The sequence below is a fragment of the Argiope bruennichi genome, chromosome 4 (assembly GCF_947563725.1).
Source record: "Argiope bruennichi chromosome 4, qqArgBrue1.1, whole genome shotgun sequence".
NCBI classification, from domain to species: Eukaryota; Metazoa; Arthropoda; class Arachnida; order Araneae; family Araneidae; genus Argiope; species Argiope bruennichi.
In genome coordinates this window covers 96,509,718-96,525,187 of record NC_079154.1, presented here as the reverse complement: position 1 = coordinate 96,525,187, position 15,470 = coordinate 96,509,718, and the positions used below count along the sequence as shown (strand labels likewise).

The 15,470-nt window shown below is 25.0% G+C and overlaps 1 protein-coding gene across 1 annotated transcript in view; it reads left to right on the top strand.

The window, feature by feature from the left end:
* Nucleotides 1–15,470, top strand: part of LOC129967157 (calcium-activated potassium channel slowpoke-like) — a 112,442-nt gene that overhangs the window by 3,569 nt on the left and 93,403 nt on the right. The window lies entirely within an intron of this gene.

Below are 15,470 nucleotides of genomic sequence, written 5' to 3'. Positions count from 1 at the left end.
CATATATAATGTATTAATAAGGCTTACGAAATACAACTCCAAAGTGAAATCTTTTTCTTTATATCCGTCCTTCTAATCCAATGAGTTTCCTTATTCGAACTCATATGCATGTTCCTATTTCTGGAATAACTAATCATCTTCCCAACAAATGATTTGACATTCTTCTCATTAGTTTTAAATCTCTCAACTATTTTCAAGTTATTCTTAGTGGCAGTAAATTCCTATCCTGTTCTTTAAACCCTAGGAATGAATGGTTCATAATTCACTACTCTGTCTTCATATGAGATTCCTCGATAGAGCATGAATGCTTATATAGAGATGGAAATAAAGTAGTATTAGTACCTTCGTTTATACCTTTAAATTTATTTTAAAATGCAGTAAATAATTATTAAGAATTTAAAAAATAATAAATTAAAAATTCTTTAATCGCAATTATAAAAAAAAATCTCTTTTTGAGGAAACAACGAAACCCTAAATTCGAATTGAAAGATGGCATATTTTTATATGAATTAGTCATACTTAATTAGATTAGTTATGAATTTTGTAATCTAAATTTTTAATTAGCTTGATAACTTTTTTTAGGCAAAAAAAAATACATGATGTTAATTTTATTGGTTTTTAATGCACATTTTGCAACACTCAGCTGAAAATTTACATTTCTAAAATTCTAATAATATTGTAATGATCTTCAGTTATATCTTTGTTAAACTTTCAGATTTTTTTTTCTTATACTTTACATATGTTGGTTTTATAATATCTCCTATATATCTTTTTTTTCTTACATATATTATCCATCTGAAATATTCAATAGCACAAAAACTTTTCACGAAGAGACATTGCTGTCCGAAATATACTAAAAATTCGAATATTTTTTCTCAAAAATTTAAAATTGCGGATTTGGAGAATATAGCTTATAAATTTCCTGGAATCTTTTTTTAGATCAAATAATTTATTTAGAAAATAATTATTTAAATAATATTATCACAGAATATTTAATAGTTTTGATCTTCATAATTATTCATAATACTTTAATAACACTTCATAACCTTCATGCTGTGAAAAATATATATATATATATATAATGTCATTAAATGAAAAAAACATGCTGAATTTTCTCTTCTGAAAAGCTCCTCTTAAATTCCTTGTGTCATTTTAAAGATTATTTTTTGTTGGCTAGATAACTTACAAAAACTATTTACATTGTATCACTGATACCTGTTATTATGCATATTTCAGACTCTAATATATAAATAATTCAAGATTTAGTGGTAAATTACTTTTGTCTCAAAATTTCTTTTTGATCATATTGAACTTCCAATTGTTTGATACAAAAGATATAAAATTTGCAATTCCTTGAATTTATTTCCTGTAAAAAGCAATCTAAGCATAAGCTATTAATTAAGAAAATTGTTGGAAGACCATGCAGGTAAGTATCGCAGTCTAAGTCTTACAATTAGCGAAATACAATAAAATTTTGTCGAAATAAATTACAATTTTTTTTTACTTTTTTTTCATGAAATTGTGAATTTGTCGTCAAATGAATTTGAAATTTGAGGAATTTTCATTATTTGGTAATGTAAATTTAAAAAAAAAATAGATAATCTTTTAGCTCAAAATTTAAGGTCAAATGAGAAATTCTTGATCTGTGTATTTTATATTTCAGATATTATTTCAATACTTAGTTGATAAAAAAATATATGGAAATCGGAAGTCTGTTTTAAAAAAATAGAAGCAATTCATATTCATTGTAGAAGTAATAAACTAAGATATTCAATATAGAAATATTTCCGAAAACAAGCTTAAAAATCAAAACTATTCCATTGATTAAGTTATTCCTTACTATGCTTCTTTATCATGATTGTACCTAAAGAGAAAAATGTAATTTTGTGTAATGGTACAAAGAATACATTACTTTTGAAAATATTTAGACCATAAAGAGAAAGATGATGCCTCTTATTAGTGAATGAAGGAAATCTTTTACTAAATGAATTTATATATTATATTAAGGAAGATTTTTATTAATATCAATGTTTGAGTATGATCAAGTTTTTAAAAAAAATCTATTTTCACATTTAGCCTAATTACATGAGTAGATATGTTTTACGTATAGATCTAAAATTTGCAAAATAAAATTAAAAATTACCATAGCTTTCGAATTTTATGATGTATTTTTATGTTAAACATTTCGAATAAATAGTCAATTTACAATAGTCAATCATTTAAAAAGGAAATATTAAGTTTTGAGCTTGTATTATTTATTACAATGCCTCGTTAAATATTTACAATCTTTTAATGAAATTCTGATAAATTAAAATTTAAAGGATTATTTCTTTTCTAAATACATCAAAATCGTTTTAAATAATGTTTTCAAAGTTTTCAAAAACAAATTAGACAAAAACACATCTTTTTAAATATTTATTTTGAGTGACTAACCACTCTTCTGAGATTTTTCTTGAAAATTCTTGAAATTTTCTAGAAAAATTGCGTTTAAAATATTTAAATAAATGTATATTTTACGCAAAAAGGCAACTGGCCAGCATACTCACAAATGCATACTCAAAAGTATGTATTTGAAATTATGAAAAAGAGCTTTGTAAAATATATTATGATTGGCATTTTTTAAATTTTTTTATTAAATTTAATTGAAATAATTTTATCGTAATTATGGATATATATGAAAAGTTACTTCAAAGATTTTAGCTCTTATGTAAAGGAGAAAATGAAACTTTAGAATAATTTTGATTATTAATTTAGTAAATTATATGCTTTTAGTAAATAATAAAATAAGATCCGAAAATTTTTCTATTATCAAGAATAATTAAAGTTTAATAATTGAAAATAATAATACTAGTATAATTTATCATTCTAATACCAGTTAGATTAAGATATGTGATTACATTAGAAATGAATTTTTTGAAAAAAAATTCGAAAATAGCTATATTTTTGAATATTTGCATCAAAAAGATTGAAAAGAACATTTATGAAACCAGTAATTGGTAAAAGTTTTTTAAAACAATGGAAAAAAGGATGGACGTTTTTTGACTAAAAATAGGTATAAAGCAGAAATCTTGCAGTTTAGAGGTTTATCAAAAGATTTGCTGAGAATTTTGCAAATAATTTAAGAAAAACATGATCTAGTTTCAGAACTAAAAAAATGAGCTATATTTTTATCCATTTTTTTAAATATTAGGGTTCTACTGATAAATAACACGAAATTTTCAATTTTTTTTTCACATTGCGAAGCAATAAAAATACGATAAAATATTTCTAAATGAATATATTGTTTATTCTCTAATTCAGGAACTGCAAAACATATTGAAAAATTGTTACATCAAATTTGAACAGTAAATATGTATGAAACGTTAATACATGAGGTGTTTCTATCAGGAAATTTTATCAAAGATTAGAATTTGGGAAAATAACATCTAAAGACGTAACATTGCATTCAAAAGTCTCCATCAACGCTACTTCAAGTTTTTTGTAGAATTACTATTCACAAAATTTTAAACTTTTCTAATTGCAAATATTACAGAATTTCATTTAGAAACTGTATGTTAAGAGCTAATTTGGGAAAGAAAATATATGTTTCAATAAATACCGCTTTAAATTTTGAACCTGTACAAATAAATGTTGCTACGAAGGAAACATTCTTGAGAATTCTTTAATAGAACGAATCAAATTCCTTGAATATAATATCTTGAAAATTAAGAAAAGCTGAATTGCATAATCTACAGCAATTAGATTAATGGGCACTTTGTACTTAAAGAAATTAATGAAGCCTATTTAATTTCATGTAAAAGTAGAATCAGAAATTAGATTCTATTATAAAAAAATGATTTACCGGAAAATTCAGAATTGCAAATGAAAGCCTAAAAGCGATTTAAAACCATCTGCAATATTGTAAAAGAAATCTTTTCGTATCTTCAATAAAATTTTTCAAGTAATTCTAACTCGAGTTTCACTGCTTACAATTTTATTGTCTGAATTAATTTCAAATTATTTAACTTGCTTCCTTTTATGAATAGAGCAAAATAATTCAAAATTCCCTTTCGCTCATATGTTGAAAATTATTTCCTTTATTTTCCATATATGATATCATATCTATTTTACCAAGGAAGTGAAACTCTGATTTCTTTCCTTCTGAAATTAAGTTATTCTTTCTTCACTATCAAATTCCATGTTTGTTAAATACTTCATATTTTTATAAAATAGTGTAAAAAATGTAATTTTCATCTTTAAAGGTTTGCACAGTGTGAAATCTATTTATGGCGAAAAAGGTTTTTAATTGTTTATTAAAAATGCATATAAAATTAATACATAATTCAACCACTTGTGAATCTTTTCTGCTGAATATTAGGGGCCAAAGATCAAAGGTTGCATTCATTTTTATAGGTGAAATGAAAAATATTATTTTTAGTAACTTCTGAAAATTTTCTTCAATAATACTTGGAGAAGGGATTTTATATAGCACATAAACTCTCCGACTTTCTGAAAGAAAATATTTCGAATAAGTATTTCATTCAAAAAGCAACATACTAGAATAAACCTAAATTATAATTTATTATTAATGATACTATGTATTGCAAAGGCGACATGGTGAATACTTTTATGTATAAAAGCCGGTCCGTAATAGTTGTAATATTGAATAGATGTTAAATGTAATTTCAGATATAGTTTCCGTCATTCTGTAGTTGGTTTTTGAAATTGCAATGACAAATCACTAAACTCCTAATGTAGTTTCATACCAGGACATAATCAAACAAATATATCAACTTGTCGTTATCTTACTAAACTTGATTTTAAAACATTTTCTACTTTTATTTCCCTCATTAATTTTAATTTGCTTCATTTGGTAGTTCCCTACGTTCCCTTTTACTCTTCTAAAATAATTTCAAATTTATAATTGAATGCCTTAAAAAAAAATTCTGTTTTCCTCGCCTATTTATTTCATTTTAAAATTACATATAGTACAATGTAAATTTTCTAGCAATGCGAACAAGACTAAAATTTTGGAAACTTATTTCTTCATTTTCTTAGAAATGCATAAACAGAAAAATATTAAAAGGCGAAATAAGCAATTCAAAATCCCTCTTATAGCTTTTCTGATTCACAATAATTGTGCTCTTCATTCCGTAGAAATCAGTACGTACTAAATAGAATAGGGAAATAAGGATCTAAATTAGTCCAACTACAAATTATAATAAACACTGTAAAATTTAAAAATCATTTTTGGAATCTTTACTATTATCTATAACATATTCAAGGTTTAGCCAATAATAGTTTATAAAATAGTCTTATTTTATAATATCATAAAAGATTTACTTTTTAAATATGAATAGAAGAAGAGTATTCAACGAAATGTTTTGCAAAGATATTCAATCCTTTTTAGAAGTAAAAAAATAAAAATGAGTGGATAATGATAATGATGAGTGGATAAAAATAAAAATGAGTGGAAAAATGAGTTTTAACACTACTTATAACAAAAATTCCGAATTCAAATCCATATACAAAATTAATATTGGAATCTGGAATGCGTTATTAAAACTTTCGTGAGTAAAGTAACATCATAGTTCATCATTAACAATGAGATTTCTGCTGCTAGCAGCGAAATGATAATTATTTTCATGAAACGATTCAAAATGACGCAATATATTCTTTTCTCGTTAAATTTCTATATTATTAAATTTATATGCATATTAAACACCTATTTTTATTTGCACATAAATTGGATTGATATATAATATGCCACATAAAAAATATATTTGACATTAAATCGATTGATTTAATTAAATTTTAATGGCATAAGACTAGCGCTTCTTGAAAAGAAACCTGTGAATAATTGATTTTCCGATTCCATAATATTGCCACATTTGGAAGAACATAAACTACTAGGCTTGCTTCTTTTTCTTAGTTTAATGATTGATTAAATTCACGCGCACTAAAATTTAAGAAAAGCGGGAAGCTATACTGTTTGCATTATGTCAAAATAACCCGCTTTTTAATTTCCAGAATATCCACATGTTTTAATTTTTTTGAATGTTTTTCTAATATCACCTTTATCTTTCAAATGACAGATAGAGTGTTTTTGTTTTGTCTTTATTTCAAATTTTAAAATGAACAAAATTATTTTTTAAATTTTTATTTCTTTCATTTTAATGTTTAAATTGCATTTTGAATTTTAAATTAAATATTATAAAGTAGGCTAATATTAAATTTGAAAAGATCTAATGCCAATAAAATAATAAAATTCAATGTTGTAAAATTAATTTATTAATTTTTTCCATCTATAACAAATATTTTTGAGCTTACTTCTCTGCCTAATTCCTCTTTTAGAGATTAAAAATAACGGCGTTATTTCTAGTTTCAGCAGATTGGAAATAAATTCTGAGGATTATATTAAAGTCAAAAAGACTAATATTTTTGGCTAGAAAATTTTAATACACTATACTCAATTTTATTTGTTTGTATAAATGTTTATTTAAATACTTTAATACAAATTTAGATTTTTGGAAGAAATTTTGAAGGAAATTTGGCACATTTATTTTTAAGAAGAACGTTACTCTAGATTTTTCGAAATTCAAATGTTAAGTCAAATATGAGTTAATTAAAAATTTAACAACTCAGCTGTTTCTCAGCTATATTTTTCAAAAATATTGTCGCACAATAACTATTTTTACATTATCTTAAAACCCAAAAAATGCTCTTATAATAATATCAATTTTATTTCCATATAATTTTTCCTCTAATTTCTAATTTCCTTATTTTTTAAATATTTAATTTGAAACACATTCTGTAAAAATATTTTTATTATGATATTGAAATTCAAAATAATTTCATTGTTTCATAAAACAATGTTCAATGTTCAACGCCGGCTTTACCAATGTTCAATTTAAGATTCTGAAAAATGCTAAATTCCCTTTCTTTGGAAAATAACATACAGTATTAGTATTTTTCCATCCTCTTTTATTTCGTTAAAAATACACATTTTAATTTGCATACTCACCAATTTCTAGCAGGCTAATTTCATTGAATTCCTATTTATGAAACAACCAGTTAAAATTTTAAATAAATATATCCTATACTAATAATTTAAGAATCATAAATAGTCAATATTTCTAGCCAAAAATCTGGTCGCAAAAAAAGCGGATAGTAATTCAATAAATTTAAAGGTTAAAGTGTCTCCATAAGATAAAAAAAAGCCTTCATGCATCTTTAATGTAGATCATTATAATATTTTTTTTTCTTCAGTCATTTAAAATTTAACCCCTAGGTAATTTAAATCCAATCGAAAGCAAAATATGTTGATTCTTCTCTTATATCTTCGCCCTACCTTGGAATTCGTCCAAAGTAACCCTTTTAATGTAGCCACATTCGGCTTCACACGAAACTGGAACATTTTTTTTTTCTCCTCTTGCTAAGCATTTCTATAATCATGAATGAAACTGAGAGCAGTTATTTTTCCTGGCGCTCAGCTAACCTACAAAGCGTAAAACCCTTTCATTTTTATGAAAAATAATCGTCCATTGAAGCAGGTAGAGCCGTGTAGACTGCTAATAAGGCACGCCAGGGTCATTGGAGCATTGCGTGTGTCATTTAGATGGGTCGTAATGTGGGAGCAGTGACGTGATCGGTAATTCAATCAACTGCCCGACTATTAAAAGCATACTCTTATATTTCCTGGATAAAAGCACATCAATTTGTACCAGAATGTGAATGGAAAAATTTGATTTTCAGCAGCATAAATTAGCCTTAGCGGATATTGCATTTGAGCCTTTATAATTGGCTGGATTGCAATTTACATGAAAAATATTATGAGAGAATATATGTTCTAAAAATATATTAAGATACAATGTATCTTGTCTTAATTTTACAGTTAATGAAATAAATCCATTTTAACAATTATGTTTTACATTCTTTTACTTAGAATCAAAAATAGCTCATAAAATAAGTAATAAAATTTAAAAACATAAATAAAAGTGAAACGATAATTTTTTTGGTCCTTATAGAAATTTAAACTTTAAACAAGAAAGAATCCATGATTTGCCAAAAAATCACGGATTTTTGAATTACATTCCAAAGAAATTGTAATTAAAAATTTGGCAGATTAAAAATATTTTCTCCAGTTTTCTTTTGAATACTTTTAAACGTACAAATTAACCCTGCGTGTCTTCAGTCTATGTTGAATTTTGTTCAGTTATTAATAAATTTCAATTAATTACATAAATCTAAGATTACATTATAACTATCAATACCCTGTAACTATGAATTTGTACTTAAAAGGTGAACTATAATATTATCATCTTAACAAAATTTTATTGCCGCTTTTAGCATCTGAATATTCACTATAGCTATTAATGTTTTAAAAAAATGTTATAAGAATATGCATTATGCACATAGATAATTAATTTCACTTCTTTTTAATTTACTATTCACATTTTTACTTATATTAATCGTAATTAATTACATTTATATTTCTTACTTATTGTCTTTAAATAATTGATCACTGACTGCATATTTAATGGGTGAAATTCAAAAATGTTTTATTAACTTACTAAGCACTTTCAATTTTCAGTTAGTTCATCTGCCATATTTAAAGTATTGATATAGTTACGTCAATCAATTTTTAAATTGTGATATTGAGCTTATATTACTTATATATGTTGAACTTATACTTTGTAATTATATTTAATGTTTGGTAAGTTAATTATTAAAGTTACACTAATCAATGGCACAATATATATGCGATTTTGAATTATATTTTAGTTCATTATACCACAAAAAGGAAGAACAATATTTCCAGAGAAGATTATATTGAAGTAGATGGAAAAGATGTATGAAGGTCATAGATACATAGGGGATTTGTTAAAGCTAAAGAAAGAACAGTATTTTAAAAATTTCTTTCTATCTAATGCAAAGTAAACCTAATCAACATAAATGCTATATTTTAAATTATTTTAATGAAAAAAACTTACCTGGAATGAAAAAAAGGCGAAGCAAGTAAAATCAATTGAATTTTGTTACAAAAAGAAGGTGATGTAACAAATAAGTATTTAATCAACAGAATTTTAAAAATTACTAAAATTGGAAAAAAAAATATCAAAATTGAAAAGATTTGTTTCTTAATCTTTGTCAATCAGTTTGGAAACTGGAAATAATTTTCATATAATTTTTCAATAGGAAAAAAAAAAACCTCGAGATTTAACTATTTGATGAATCAGTGAAACTAGTCTTACTTTCATTATACATTAATTAAAAGAATTGCTGCAAATTATATTTAAAAATATTTTTAAAAATAATACTTAACTATTAATAAAAATGAAATGGTCATTAAATTAAGTTAGTATTATTGACAAAGTAATTTTTTTTTTTTTTTTAAGAAATAGAAAAGATTTTTGTTTGCGAATATTTTTAAAAATTGTTGCCAAAAAATATAACATGTCATATAATTTTTGTTAAATAAATGCTTATATTTATCACTATGGGGAACATAACTGCATGTTTTCATTATCCAAATAGTAATTGCACTAAATTTGCTATATGTAGGTCCAGTGGTTTGTCCTAAAGATCGCCAACAAACACATATCCATTCTTTTTTATAATTAGAGGAGAAATACTTTGGATAAGTAACGGTGAATGTTCTATTTCTTCCCACATATAAAATATAATAATCAATGTTTGTTTGTTTTTAATTATTCTCAAACTCTTTCCTGATTGTAAAAAGGCTCATTTTCTTGAAAACTCCAACAAAATTTTATTTTTCACTTATATCGTAAGTGTTTTTTTTCTCTAATATACGACAATGCATGTACGATAAACTGTTTTACAGGGAAAATTACTTACAAAAGATTATATCTAAAGGAATGAAAATAGAGATATATCTTATCTTAAATGAATTCTTAATCAAATATTCTCAATCCAATATAAATTATTTTAGGAGCATATGGAACACAAAACGCAGATGCGTCTGTTATTTCATACACAAGACAAAGCATTTAAATCATATGCAGTCTGTCGATAAATTCTTTCTGTTTTTTACCTGCTCACAAAATCTTTCTAACCAGTTGACCCGTTTCCCGAAATTTTGATAAAAATGCTGTCTTTTTTCCAGAACCCCGAACATATGTCCTTTTGATAGAAAAATAAAAATTGATAAAAGCATCTTCTTAGGCGGAGTTTCATCATTTTGATTTAGGGAGGATTTTCAAATCTAGATAAACGTGCAAAATTTTATCTTACATTTATATAAATAATTTGATATTCGAATAGAAATTAATGAATACATTATTTTCGATTGGATATTTACGAATAAATGCAACTTTGTCATTTATTAATATTTTGATATTTCCTATCATTTTAATTTCCCAATTCGAGTAATATAAGAAAATAAAGGTTTAATAGTTAGAAAACTTGTGTCGATTAAGTTGTAGCGAAGAACTAACTGCATTGAGCTGTTGTGCATGCACTCGAAATATCTCCTTTCTTGCAATAAATTGCAATAAAAAAATCTATTATTTTTATTTCCATTATGTATTTGAATCTCGGTAATAGATATGCAGACAAAAAAATCATACGGAAATAAAAATCATTTTTCGGCTGCGAACAAAATTGTCAAAAATATAACAATTTTCAGACGAAACTACATCAGATTTCATCAATATCATACAGAGTCACATCATATGATGTCATAATCACAAATAAACATAGTTACACACATTATTCATCTGTTTATAGCAACATTCATTACTCATATATAGTCATCTGTCCTGCTGCAGATGCACAATTGATTTCAAAATTGAATGGGTGTGCCACATTTGTAGTATGTGAATACATATATTTTCTTCATGAATGATTACAAGCTTGTCTGTATTATTTTAACCAAATAAAGATAAATTGCTAATGCTAAATTCCGATCCTCTTAAACATACACAAGTTTTGCAATCAATTTTCTTTTATCATACAATTTTATCAGCCTCTTATATTATTTTAAAAGTAAAAAAAAAAAAACTTACAATTTTGTAATATCCAAAACCTTTTATATATTAAAAATATTATTATGTACAAGTTTTAACTAAATATACAGAAGTATTTAAAATTATAAAACTTGATTTTTTTAATAAATATTAAATCATGAAAAAAAAGTTAAAAATTCATCGAATATGGAATTTTTTTTCATTTGAAATTTAAAATAATCATTTTTATTTTTCTTTTGATTGCTTATAGTAGTTACAGTTTTTAGTTTCTGTGAAAAATTGATTGAATATTTCTGTAATTGAAAGAGTTTTCCTTCGTGTTCTAAAATTCTTGAAATCTTTCATCTGTAGATCGTTCACATTGAGAATGAATTATTATTATTTTAATGCCTAATATCGAAGATTTTGATAGTACCGTTTTATAAAATTAACACAATCTTTTAAGAATAGCTAAATATTATTCTTAATTGTAATGGGCAAATACGCATTCGTCTATGTGAATATTTTAAAATTATGCAAGAAAACAATGGCTTACCTTATAAATTATTTCAACTTTGTAATTTTGCAAAGTCAGCCAAACATTGGTGCCTAGTAGTTAAATGAAATTAAGCAATAAATACTATATTTATGTGTTTTTTGATAAATTTTGTTTTATATGATAAATATATAAACATCCAATTTCTTACATTTAAATTTGCTAATATTTTTTAAATAGTACCAATGTGTATGCAATAAATTTCTAGCACTTCATTTTTGAAATTATGAAATTTATTAAAATAATAATTTAAATTGTAGTTATATTGAGCATTTAAAAAATATCTGACTGATGCAAGAAAAATTAGAGAAATTAAAAAAAATAATATTAATAATAAAATTACGCAAATGTAGTCTTTATACAAATTTTAATCATATAATTTCTTATATAAAAATTCGGGCTAATATCTTCAGTCTTTAAAGCATATTCATTATCCTTGATTAGAAACAATATAAATTAATAAATATTTCGCTAAGTAAGTAAGGGAAATAACTGTTCTAATATGAGCTTATCTTAAATGCAGCAGTTATGAAAAAAATCCGAGAAAGAAAGCGATTGAAATCTCGTTTGAATTATTAAATAAATGAGCAGTGTTTGTCTTTTCTCTCTTGCTTTGTTTACATCAAAAAAAGTAATAAAGATATAAAATACATAACAAAAATTTATGAGCTTGAAATTTTAAATTATTAAAATACCATGAACAGTATTAATCGGCTCACAAACAGAAATAAAAGTAAGAGAACGTACGTATAAAATGCCCAAAAAATTTAATACGTGTAATGGATTTATTTAGGAAAAAAATATGTTTCTGTAATATTAAACTGAAATACCCTCCCAGCAATTTAATAAAGCATTCCTCTTTTACCTGAATAAATGCTCTCTTTCCAAGATAAGATTTATTGTGGTAAAAATTCTCTTTTTTAATAGAAAAATAATTACTCCAAATTTTAATAATAATGGCATATATAAATAAGAAATGTTGATATTAAAGGAAGGAACTCAGTAAAAAAAATTGTGTCTTCTATCTCTCAGGTGTGAAAAGAAATACAGAGAATATTTACACATTTTTAGAGTGATTCTGATAAAGAATTTGATAATTCAAATGTTTTAGAATAAAGTTTTTTGTTCAACAACTTATTTGAGGTGAGAAATATTGTCTGTTATTTTTAAATTTATTCTTCTTTTAAAATATCGCATATAGATAAGTTGTAGATTGAAGGATATACTTTTGAGCCTTCCGAAGAGAAACATTCTTATTCCATAATTCAAAAAACGTTGTGAAATCATGGGATTAAAATTTTCAAGTGAAAAAATAAGTAGCAGTATTATTAGGAAAGAGGAGAACTTCAATCATTATTTCTAAGAAGAAAGAAGACTCCAAATGAATACCCGAAAAAGATATGTATTATTTCAAATATTTCTAAATCACTGGCAACAATAACAACAAAAAAAATACAAGATGAATCCCAAAGTCGATTTCGTAATCTTTAAATAAATCTGTACTAATAATAAATAAAATAATATGCGAAGAATTAAAAGAAAAAAAAAGCATATTTTTTCGCTACCTTTTGTCAAGGCATGTGGCTGAACACAAAACAGTTTGTAGTTGTATGAAAATTATTTAACAGGAGATAAATGAAAATAAATTGTGACACTTCATGAAGCAAAGCTTTACCTAAATGACTGCAATAAAAATAAGTCGATTTACAATAGAAAGCAAGGAAGAAAAATTGTTCAAAATTTTTTCTGTGAACTCGAAGGAAGACGGTTTTGGTATATGGTTTATGATTGCCAGAGGTTTTTCAACAAAAGAAAAAAAAATTGGTGAAAATATTGAAATCAATTCAACGCACTCTCAAGATAAAGTTTTACGCTCGGTATTATACAGACGAAATTCCGTTTCTTTATCCCAATGACTTTCTAAGAATGATACTTTATCAAGACAAAGCTACAAGTACGACAATATTCCTGAAAGAATGAAGATTGATACAGATATTGCATTTATACCTTTTCAATAGATTCTTTGAGGCTACATCTATGAACTATTGTGTCCTTAATCTGTGGAAATGAGCCGTTTCTAAGCATCAACCCACTAAGATTGATGAACTCTAAGAAATAGTAGAAGATAAATGGAAATTTTACGAAAATCCCTCCTGTTCATCGAAATCATAATGTTGATTTATAGTCCAGGAAAAAAGGGTATTTTATTTAAGAAAGTAGTCTTCACATTTAAAAAAAACATTTCACATTATAAATTAAACAATCCCAAAATCTTTCTAAAAATGTGTAAACAATTTCTGTACATCAATCTCAGACTTTCTCCGTTTTTCGGCTTTCTAAATTTTTTTCTATTGAATGAAAGAAGCATACATTTTTTTGATAAAAATATAATATACTGCAGTAAATTGAAATTTCTGGAATGCTTATAATGATGTAGAATTTCATTGTTTTATAGAATAAGGCATTAAGTGACGTCGAACGTATTTGTAGAATTAATTCCAAATATTGGGAAAATAAACATATTTTTTTTTTTGGATACCTCCCTCGATTTTACTATTTTTCAAGCTTTGGATAAATAATAGTTTAATTTTGAATTTTACAAAGCACTAAAATTTTTAAAGGAAAAAAAAACTGGAATAATTAATAAATTAGAGAAAATAATAAATTGCTTTTTATTATAGTGAGAATCCAAATTTCTACCTTTTTAATCTACTTTCTAAATGCAAAAGCAAATTAATTTTTTAATTTAAATGATCAGTAGAAAACAAAACTTATGAAAGGGTGCTTCGTTCAAAAATCGGATAATGCAAAGCAAATCGTTTCCATTTTCAGTCTACTGAAAGACATTTTAACTTCTTAATTTCTCTTCGGTAATCAGTTTTTGTAAAATATTGTAATATAATAAAGTGTTATCGCCTCTATAGTCCCAAACTTAAATTAAAAATGTTTTAATTTTTTCCTTTTTATATTCGAAATGTAGAGAAAGTACTGATTGTTAAAGAATCGAATTTGAAATTTTTATGAATCGCCATGTTTCAGACTTCCCACTTCTCTCTTCTTCAGAAAACACTTTTTTTGGAATCACGTCTATCTGTCTATGAACGCGATAGCTCTGTAAGGCTTTCATCTAAAATGTGTATTCTTATCAAATTTTTAATTAAACTTTCTAAAGTTATAAGTTTGTTAAGCTGTAATTTCGCATGTAAACGCTATATCTCATAAATGAAATTCGAAATTCGATTTTGTGATTCACTACACCTGCATCTCCGCATCAAATTTTTGCTTCAATCAGACGGTAAGTTGTTGTCCAAAATACAGTTTCGCAAAATATATTCGGTAAAAATTCTAAATTCACGCCAATGATATTTCATAATTAATGTCCACTAAACGCGGCCTTATTTAAAGCCCACAAAGTTATGCCGGAGAAGCGGAAAATTACCTTTATTCGAGAACATGCGGAAAACTTTTGGACAGATCACCCACACTAGTTCTGACTATTAATTTTAAAAAAATTAATGAGTTTGAAATGTTGAAGAGACAAATTGCTCTCTCTCTCTCTACTACTACTAGCATTGCACACATGAATAGAATAAATGCAAACTTCTCAGCTCATTTCAGTAGAAGTAGAATAATATTTTAAATAATAAATATTAAAAGACAGAACAGAATTTCAGATTCATAATTCCTAATGTTCAGAAATTGCATAATTTATTAAAATCACACTAAGCGTTAAACAATAAGCCAAGATAGAAAGAGAAAATCGTTTTTGTGTTACCTTTATTTGTTAAATTTGCTTTTTTCCTAACAGTTGCACACTTAAATAACTTTTTAATTATTGGCTGTCACTTCTGTAGTTTTTTTTTTAAATTTTGTTTCAAAATATGGTTTAATAAGGAATCAGTTTTTATTCCTCTTTATAAAAGAGAAAAATATTTAAAATGCATCTCATTAATTTCATTCACTGA